The 8531-nt window shown below is 42.1% G+C and overlaps 1 pseudogene; it reads right to left on the minus strand.

The window, feature by feature from the left end:
* Positions 1-788: 788 nt before the first annotated feature.
* On the minus strand, positions 789-1278 carry LOC128114086 (histone H3.3A-like; annotated as a pseudogene).
* Between the last annotated feature and the right edge of the window lie 7253 nt (positions 1279-8531).

Consider the following 8531-nt stretch of genomic DNA (forward strand, 5'->3'; position numbering starts at 1 on the left):
CCTGACCCCTCTTCCATCCCAGCTCTTACACAACACATCATGAGAGCTGGATAAAGGTTCAGGGATCAGAGCACTGTAGGGTGGGGGATTTACGTTTGTTTGGGCCTCTCAGACTGTGTCCGTCTTCAACTGCCTGTATTCCCAAGCTAAGGCCATTCTGGATGGAATCTGCCTTTACCTAGAGCTACGGAAGCCTACCAGTCACTCAGCATTAAGGCTGCCTTGCTAGTCAATGGTCTGTGATCACAAACCCCACTTCTAATAACTTCTTTTTTTTATATAGTTTAATGTATTTTAATAGCAAACTTACAGGAACAGCACAGAAGACAGACAACATTAAAAACATGTACTTGCATGTAGGATAACTCAGTTAGAAAAGTATAGTGAATGGATGGAATCTACTGTGATAAAAATGCTACAAACACCATTTAGTTGCCATCAATAAGAAATTTACTTATTTTTAAAAAATCCAAATGCTGGCCTTGTCCAGAAAATTTTAACAGGTTTATTTATAATTGTTATAAAGTTGAACTGTTGAAATGTGTTCACTGAAACATTTTGCTTGCATTAATGCTTTACATCTTGCATTTATATTAAAAATTCACACACAAATAAAAATGGAAAAACTGCCAATACCTGATTTCTGTCCCCTATTTTTCCACTTGCAATCATATACTTAGGTACCTTTTGACCCCATGGAAAAAATATCTAACATTCAGAACTACTGATAACAGGAAGAAGAGGAAAAAATTTTTTGCGAATGAAATGTTTCCCTTCATAGTGGACTCTTAAGCACGTTCTCCGCGTATGCAGCGTGCTAGCTGGATATCTTTTGGCATAATTGTTACACCTTTGGCATGGATAGCACTCAGGTTGGTATCTTCAAAAAGGCCAACCAGATAGGCCTCACTTGCCTCCTGCAAAGCACCAATAGCTGCACTCTGGAAGCGCAGATCTGTTTTTGAAGTCCTGAGCAATTTCTCGCACCAGACACTGGAAGGGGAGCTTGCGAATCATAAGTTCAGTGGACTTCTGATAACGTCTGATTTCACAGAGTGCCACAGTACCAGGCCTGTAACGATGAGGTTTCTTCACCCCTCCAGTAGAGGGCGCACTCTTGCGAGCGGCTTTAGTAGCCAGTTGTTTCCTGGGTGCTTTACCACCGGTGGATTTGCGGGCAGTCTGCTTTGTACGAGCCATGGTATGGGCACCTCCTTACTTAACCCCCTTCTCCTTCGGCTGGAGCTCTGCAAGCGAGAGGCGGCGCTGGCGTTAGGGAGCGGCAGTGGCGCGGCGACGGCTGCGAACACAATTCTCTAATAACTTCTTAAAGCGTGTTTCCTGCTAATGCCCCAGCTCTAATAACCCTTAAACAATGGCAGACTGTTGCCCATTGGCTTTCTTGGTGATGCACAGTTTTATGGAAACCCAAAGCTTCCCCAAGAACAGCTCTCAGATGCCAGACAACAGCCATTAGGTCGTAAGCAAAACAAAACCACATAAGCATATTTTTACCCTCCATACCCAACACTTCTAGTGCAAAATGTGTGTTTAGCTTACAATGCCTACAATTCATACAGTTCTATCTATTTGGCATTAGCACAGACCCAACAGGCTCAGGAGTCAATCTCACAACACTGTTCCTGCTTCCTTTAGATACCAGTTGCAAATTCACGTTGTTCCCTGTGCTTCTGACTCACCAACTGTAAACCAGAAGTTTCCTTGACTCCTCGTCATATTTGATAATTCAGTAGAATGACTCACAGAACAGATGCAAACACTTGAACTAGATTGCCAGTTTGTTGTAAAAGGATACAACCTAGGAGCGGACAGATGCAAGAGGTGCTCTGGGTAAAAAAGAGGAAGAGGGCCGGGCGGTGGTGGCGCACGCCTTTAATCCCAGCACTCGGGAGGCAGAGCCAGGCGGATCTCTGTGAGTTCGAGGCCAGCCTGGTCTCCAAAGTGAGTTCCAGGAAAGGTGCAAAGCTACACAGAGAAACCCTGCCTCGAAAAAGAAAAAAAAAAAAAAAAAGAGGAAGAGGAACAAGGTATAGAGCTTCGTGGACTCTCCAGGGACACCCCCCCTCTTCATGACAAAGTTGGGCATATCCTGAACCCCTTGACTTAGAGATCTTATATGAAAGCTGCATCTTGTAGGCATGAACAATTCCTACGTCTTCAGCTTCTCTCCTGTCCCTGGAGCAAGGTGGTGATGAAATCTCCAATCTTTAAATCATGGCTTAGACTACTTGAGGGCTAGTGCCTCTGTAGGAGACCCCTCAGAGTCACCTCATCAGAACAACGTCTTCCTGTCAGGCAGGAAATCCCAAGGGCTTTAGAGTCAGAAGCACTAATTCCAACAGCCTTTGACCTCTCTCCTTTCCACTTTAGAAAACAGTTGTTTGGTAGGTCCAAACCCAAAAGAACAATGGCAAGACAGGGCCACTCACTCCTGTGGTTGACAGAAACTACTCAGTAACCACTCACTAGTATTTTGTCGATGACCCAATGTTAGGATCCTTTATCGCTTAGAGAAGATGCCTTATGTTGACCTCTGGCCTACACACATACACAGGGTGCAGGGAGAGACAGACAGATATATAGAGAGAGACACAGAGAGAGAGATTTAGGAAATTACAAAGGTTTTTAAAGCTGTGCGTGCATGTGTGTGTGTGTGTGTGTGTGTGTGTGTGTGTGTGTGTGTGTGTATGTTTTAGGTCATGACTGTGTTAGACAAACCCTGAACTAGACAATAACTTCCTACACTCACCAGTATTACCAGTAAGTGTTAGGATTAGCTTACCCAGGCCACCACAGCATCTGTCTCATGTTGCGTGAATGCTGGGCTCTGCCTACCTGCTGGTGAGGTCCTCCTCCATATAACTGGCCTACTACAACCATGGTTGCCTAAGCTCAACCAGCTTTTCTCAGACTGCTGCCAGGAGCCTTCTCAAGAACACAGGAATGTTCCTGGTACCAGCACAGTGGTCTATGGGCTTGGAGTGCTGGACACCAGTGGGCATTCACTACACTGATGAATGCTTCTGTCTTGCCTCTGTTCTTCAGGGTACTTTAGTACTAAGTACCCATTTTCCAAGACAGAAACAAGAAAGGTCAAAGGCAGAGTGTAAGCAGGAATTGTTCTGCCTGTGACCTTTTGATGATGTCTTTCTAACAAGCACACAGTGTCAAACAGGCACCCACACTCTGTCTCTGCGTACTGCAAGACGTGAATGTCAACCAAAGTGGGTTCTTACTTAGGATAGACGGGGCAAAGTTTATTGGAAGTTCATGTGTCAGGCAGTCCACGATAATGTAAAAAGTCAGCTTTGAAAAATAATTGCCAGCCAAAATTGTGGCTCTCATCTCACTATGACCTTGGTACAGAAAACAGTACAGTCCTGTCCATCCTGTATCCATGCAGAGACACCATCACTTAGTCAACTGTGTGTTTATGTGGCTCCTGGAGAGCTTTTTCTAGTCTGACCTGGGGAGTTGTGTATATAGAATGAAGTTACTTTAAAAGCCCATCTTCACCTCTATCCATCATCACAATTAGAAATGAAGGAAGAAAAAGAAAGAAATTAGAGTCAACATGCTAGTAAGTTAAGCAGTTTCAAGTGCATTAATGCCTAAAACCAGTTTCAAATGTGTAGAGCAGAAACTGATATGACTGAAGTTGAAACAGACAACTCTACAAAAATAGTTTATTTTCTTATCTCCTCCTAAGAACTAGAAGGACCAGCTAGACAGTCAGCAAGAACACGGGCGAGTTGAGGAGTCCCGTCACTCAATTCAGCCTTACTGATACAATGTAGGGTACTATGACTGTGGAATGTACATTGTCTTCCAAAGCACATGGAACATTCCCTAATGTAGGCCATTTGGTAGGCCATGAAATAAGTCCCCAAAAATCAAAGCAGAGAAATTGTATAAAGGGCATGTTCTGATCCCAACAGAACTACAAATCAATGAGAAGAAAGGAATCTGGGAAAATTCCATTATATTTGAAAATTTAAAAACACACTTTTCATATAACCTATAGGTCAAGGAAGAAACCAAAGCGGGGAGAGTTAGAGAATATATTAAGTGAGAACAGTTCATGTAAAAGCTGTGGAATGCAGTGAAACAGTCTTAAATGGGTCATTATATCGTTGCATAACTATGCCAGGAAATACAAAACCTCCCAAACCAAAAACCCAAGTTTCCACATTAAAGGGATATAGAAGATGATTAATATAAACTGAAAACAAGTAAGAAAGGCAAGAAATAAAGGCTAGGAGGAGAAATTAATTCAACAGGAAGCAGACTACTACAGAGAAACCTCAATGAAACCACAATTGGTTTGTTGGTGTTTTGAAAAAAAAAAAAAAAAACTAAATTCAGAAATCTTAGGCTAGACTGATAAATAAAAAAAAAAAAGGAGGAAAGAACAAATTTCCAAAATTGTGAATCAAAAAGAGAATGTCAGCACTAATCTTACAGAAATTAGGATAAGAGGGTGTTATGAATGACTTTATACCAATTAACTAAACAACTTAAATAAATGGGCAAATTCTCATAAAGACTCTCATAATATACTCTAGCATAATACAAAATAAAGTACAAGATCTAAATGACTGCCTCAAAAGTTGGAGGAAAAACCCACAATATATTACTCTCATTTGACCAAAAACAATCCTCTCTCAACAAATTAGGAACAAGAAGAATCCTGGACAATTGCCTGAAGACCACTTGTGAAAGGCCCGAAGCTGGCATTATACTTACTGGTGAAAAAGTCAATGCCTGCCTCCTAGCATCTAGAGCAGGGGAAGCCCAGCTAGCTGGCCTTTAAATTTAGACTGTAGGGCTGTAAGGGATGTTCACTGGGTAAAACCACTTGCTCTACAAACATACGGACTTGAGCCTGGGTCCCCAACACCCACCTCAAAAGCTGATCATGGCTGCATACGCCTGTAAGCACATCTGATGAGATGGGAATGAAACAGCAAGCTGTCAGTTTGTGAGAAAGCCTGCCTTCACACGCTAAGTTGGAGAAGGACAAAGGAAGACAACTGACCTTTTACTCTGCCTGCATGTGTGCATGCATGTGTTGGCACATCTGTACACTCATGTGCATGCACCAGGGACACACACACACACACGTACACACCCACATCAAATTTTAGTTGGTAGAATGGGCAAAACCCAAACAATATCAACAAAAAGGAAAGTTCATCTAGATTGTTTTATGCAGAGAATGGAACACATCTCAGCAATCATAAGAGAAAAGTACCCTGTGGGTGGACTTTCCTTTCCCTCCTACTAATTCCCAAATAACTGACCTGGAGACTTAATATTAATTATAAATACTCAGCCAATAGCTCAGGCTTGTTACTAGCTAACTCTTACATTTTTCAATTAACCCATATTTTTATCTATACTTTGCCATGTGGCTTGCTGCCTTTTCTCAGTAAGTTATGTCCACCTTGTTTCTCTCTGCATCTGCTTGCTACTCCTCTGACTCCACCCTTCTTCTCAGCATTCTCTGTTTAGCTCTCCCCCTAACCTTATCCTGTCCAGCTATTAGCCAGTCAGCATCTTTATTAAACCAATCACAGTGACAAATATTCACAGCATACAAAGAGATTATTCCACAGCAACACCTGATACAATCCATGTCATAGATCAACCTCAAAAACAATATGCTGCTTATCAGTGGTGGTGCATGCCTTTAATCCCAGCACTTGGGAGGCAGAGTCAGGTGAATCTCTAAAGTTCGAGGATAGCCTGGTCTACAGAGGGAGTTCCAGGATAGGCTTCAAAAGCTACACAGAGAAACCCTGTCTCGAAAAAAAAAATGCTAAAATACAGTGAAAGAAACCAGACACAAATGGCCACATTTTAAACAATTGATTGATTTATGCCAAGTGTCCAGAAAGGTGAGTGAATATATAGAGAAAGCAGACTAGCCGTCCCTGGGGTTGGAGAACATTAGTTAAAATCAGGAAGGGCTCTCAGGTTAGTAGGTATAGTCTCAAACTGAGCTGTGCTGATAGCTGCACAGCTCCATGCATTTGTTAAAAAACCATTGAATAAAATGCTTGCACTGGATCCATTTAAAGCTCTGAAGCCATTTGACAATATGAAAATAGGAAATAAAAACCTGAAATTTAATTAGAACCCATTTGGGCCCCACTTTGCTACCAATCATTGCTGTTGCTGAAGATGGTTGAGTTGGCATGATCGCGTGACTATGATGGGCAGTTGGCCTTGAAGGATGGTCTTCTGTACCTAATGATATTTCAAGAAATGAACATGCAGTAAAGCCTGTTGTTTACAGTAATTCACTCTTTTCTATGCTTTCTCCAGCATGTGCTGTTTCGCCTTTCAGAGGTGTCTAGACTCAGCACAAGCAGTCATTAATCAGCTCAGGCCCTGCACAGGAAGCAGGCGGGGGCTTGTGGGGAGTGGGGGTGTGTGAAGAACAGCAGACAGGTGCCCTCCAAACGAATCTGGTTCTTCTAGCAAATCTCCTGTGCCAAGGATGGAAAATAGCAGTGAGAATAACCAGCCAGAAATCAGCCGACAAAAAAGGAAAAAGTAAACCGCTAAACAGCCTTTGAATCTTACACCCTGAAAACTAAAGAGTATAGTAGGTAAAAGCATCAATTCATGTGTGACTGAGGAAGGGGCTGGTGGGCAGGGGCTACCTGGGAAGATTATGGCATTGGAAGGGGGCAGGTTTTCCTTTTTCCTGTCAGATATCTCTACTTATTTTGGAGCCCTGGTGAATTCCAAGATGTCGTTAGTATTAAGAGACACACTCAGCTGATGGAACCAGAGTCATAACATTCTGCAGTACTAAGATGAAAATGTGCACTGTGTTATATTCAGATTAAAGGCGTCTATTCAACAGCAGAGATGTAAGAAAAATTCAACTAGAAAACAGTCAATGGCAATGTCAGCAAATGTTTTTGTGTGAACAAAAACATTTATCATAAATGTTTTAGATTGTAAATGGCTTTGGCTCTACAGGCCAAGTACATCCTTGTATCCAAGACAGCTACGGATTCCTCTTTCTTTTCTGCCTTCCTTTCAAAATGCAACTTGTAAAACTATAGAAACACTCGGCTACATCAGGATGAGTTCAGAGCTGCACAATGCAATCCAAGGACTAGGGTCAGTGTTTACAAGCCCGGGAGACAGAGTTGGAGAATATAGTTTAAACCAGTGGAGCTAGTAGAGGGTTAGTAATTAGAGTATAAATCAATCAACAAATCAGTAAGAATACAGGCAGCACAACAGGGCGATGGTCACGTGACATGAATAGGAAATGAGCTAGGTGACAAACAAGCTCTTGCAGGGAAAGAGAAATATACAAGTAAACTATGAACAATACTGCACACCCTTCTGCTTGGAGAAAAAAACAAAACAGGTTGGCTTAAAAAAAACGTTTCAAAAGAGGTGGAGCAAGTTCAGCTCCTCTGCGGCCCATATATTAAGTTCTTAAGCACAAGAGGCCAAACTGTAAGAAGAAAATGTAAGAGAATGGCCATGGTGTCAGTATACAGATGGTTTCCTTCTATAAAAATACAGTGCTGATCATAAAAAGAAAATGACTAATTAGGCTCCATTAAAGCGAAAATGTTTCGTCCCCAAAAGATGATATAGAAATGAAGGAGCCTGTCACAAGCCTAAAGTAAGCATGGGCAGGGCCACAGCCATCCAAAGACTAATAACCAGAATATGAAGAGTCCTTACAACAGGAAATAAGATAAGCCTCATAAAAACGAGGACAGAGGTTAGATAGCACAGCCTGTTCACAGAAAAGGAGATGAAATAACCAGGAGTAATAATAATAATACGAAATGATGAGCACCCTCATTATCAATCCCAGGAATATTAGGAATTTAGGCCATCGCAAGATAACATTTTGTCCCCAATTGTCTGGTGTTCTAGTTGGCTTTCTGTCGCTGTGATAAACACCATGACCAAAAGCAACTTTGGGATGAGAGGGTCTATTCCATCTTCCACTTCCAGGCCAAAGTCTATCACTGATGGAAAAACAGGGCAGGAACATGGAGAAGCCATGGAGAAAGGGGGCTTACTGCTTTTTTTCACTGGCCTGCTTCCAATCCTGTTCTCTGCTGACTTTCTTCCCCAGCCCAGGCCCCCTGCCTAGGCATAGTGAATAGTGCTGCCCACAGTGGGCTGGGCCGTCATACATCAATTAACAATTAAGACAATGTACCACAGACATGCCAAGGGACTAAGCTAATATAGGTCATTTCCCAACTGAGGTTCCCTCTGTGTGAATGAGCCGAAGTTGTATCAAGTTTACAATAAAAACTGAACAGCATATCTGGCAGATGTTGGAAGAATATAAAACACTCAAAATGCATGTTGGTGTGGTAGGTGAGGAGATAAACTGATAGAATGTCTTGAAAAAACAACAACAACAACAATCAAGACCCCCCAAATCCCACTCTTTGGTATTAGACACAGAAACATTTGGAGATAACACAGAAGTTAGTTTTCCTGTCTATCTG

The sequence above is a fragment of the Peromyscus californicus genome, unplaced genomic scaffold (assembly GCF_007827085.1).
Source record: "Peromyscus californicus insignis strain IS unplaced genomic scaffold, ASM782708v3 Scaffold_19__1_contigs__length_69161282, whole genome shotgun sequence".
NCBI lineage: Eukaryota > Metazoa > Chordata > Mammalia > Rodentia > Cricetidae > Peromyscus > Peromyscus californicus.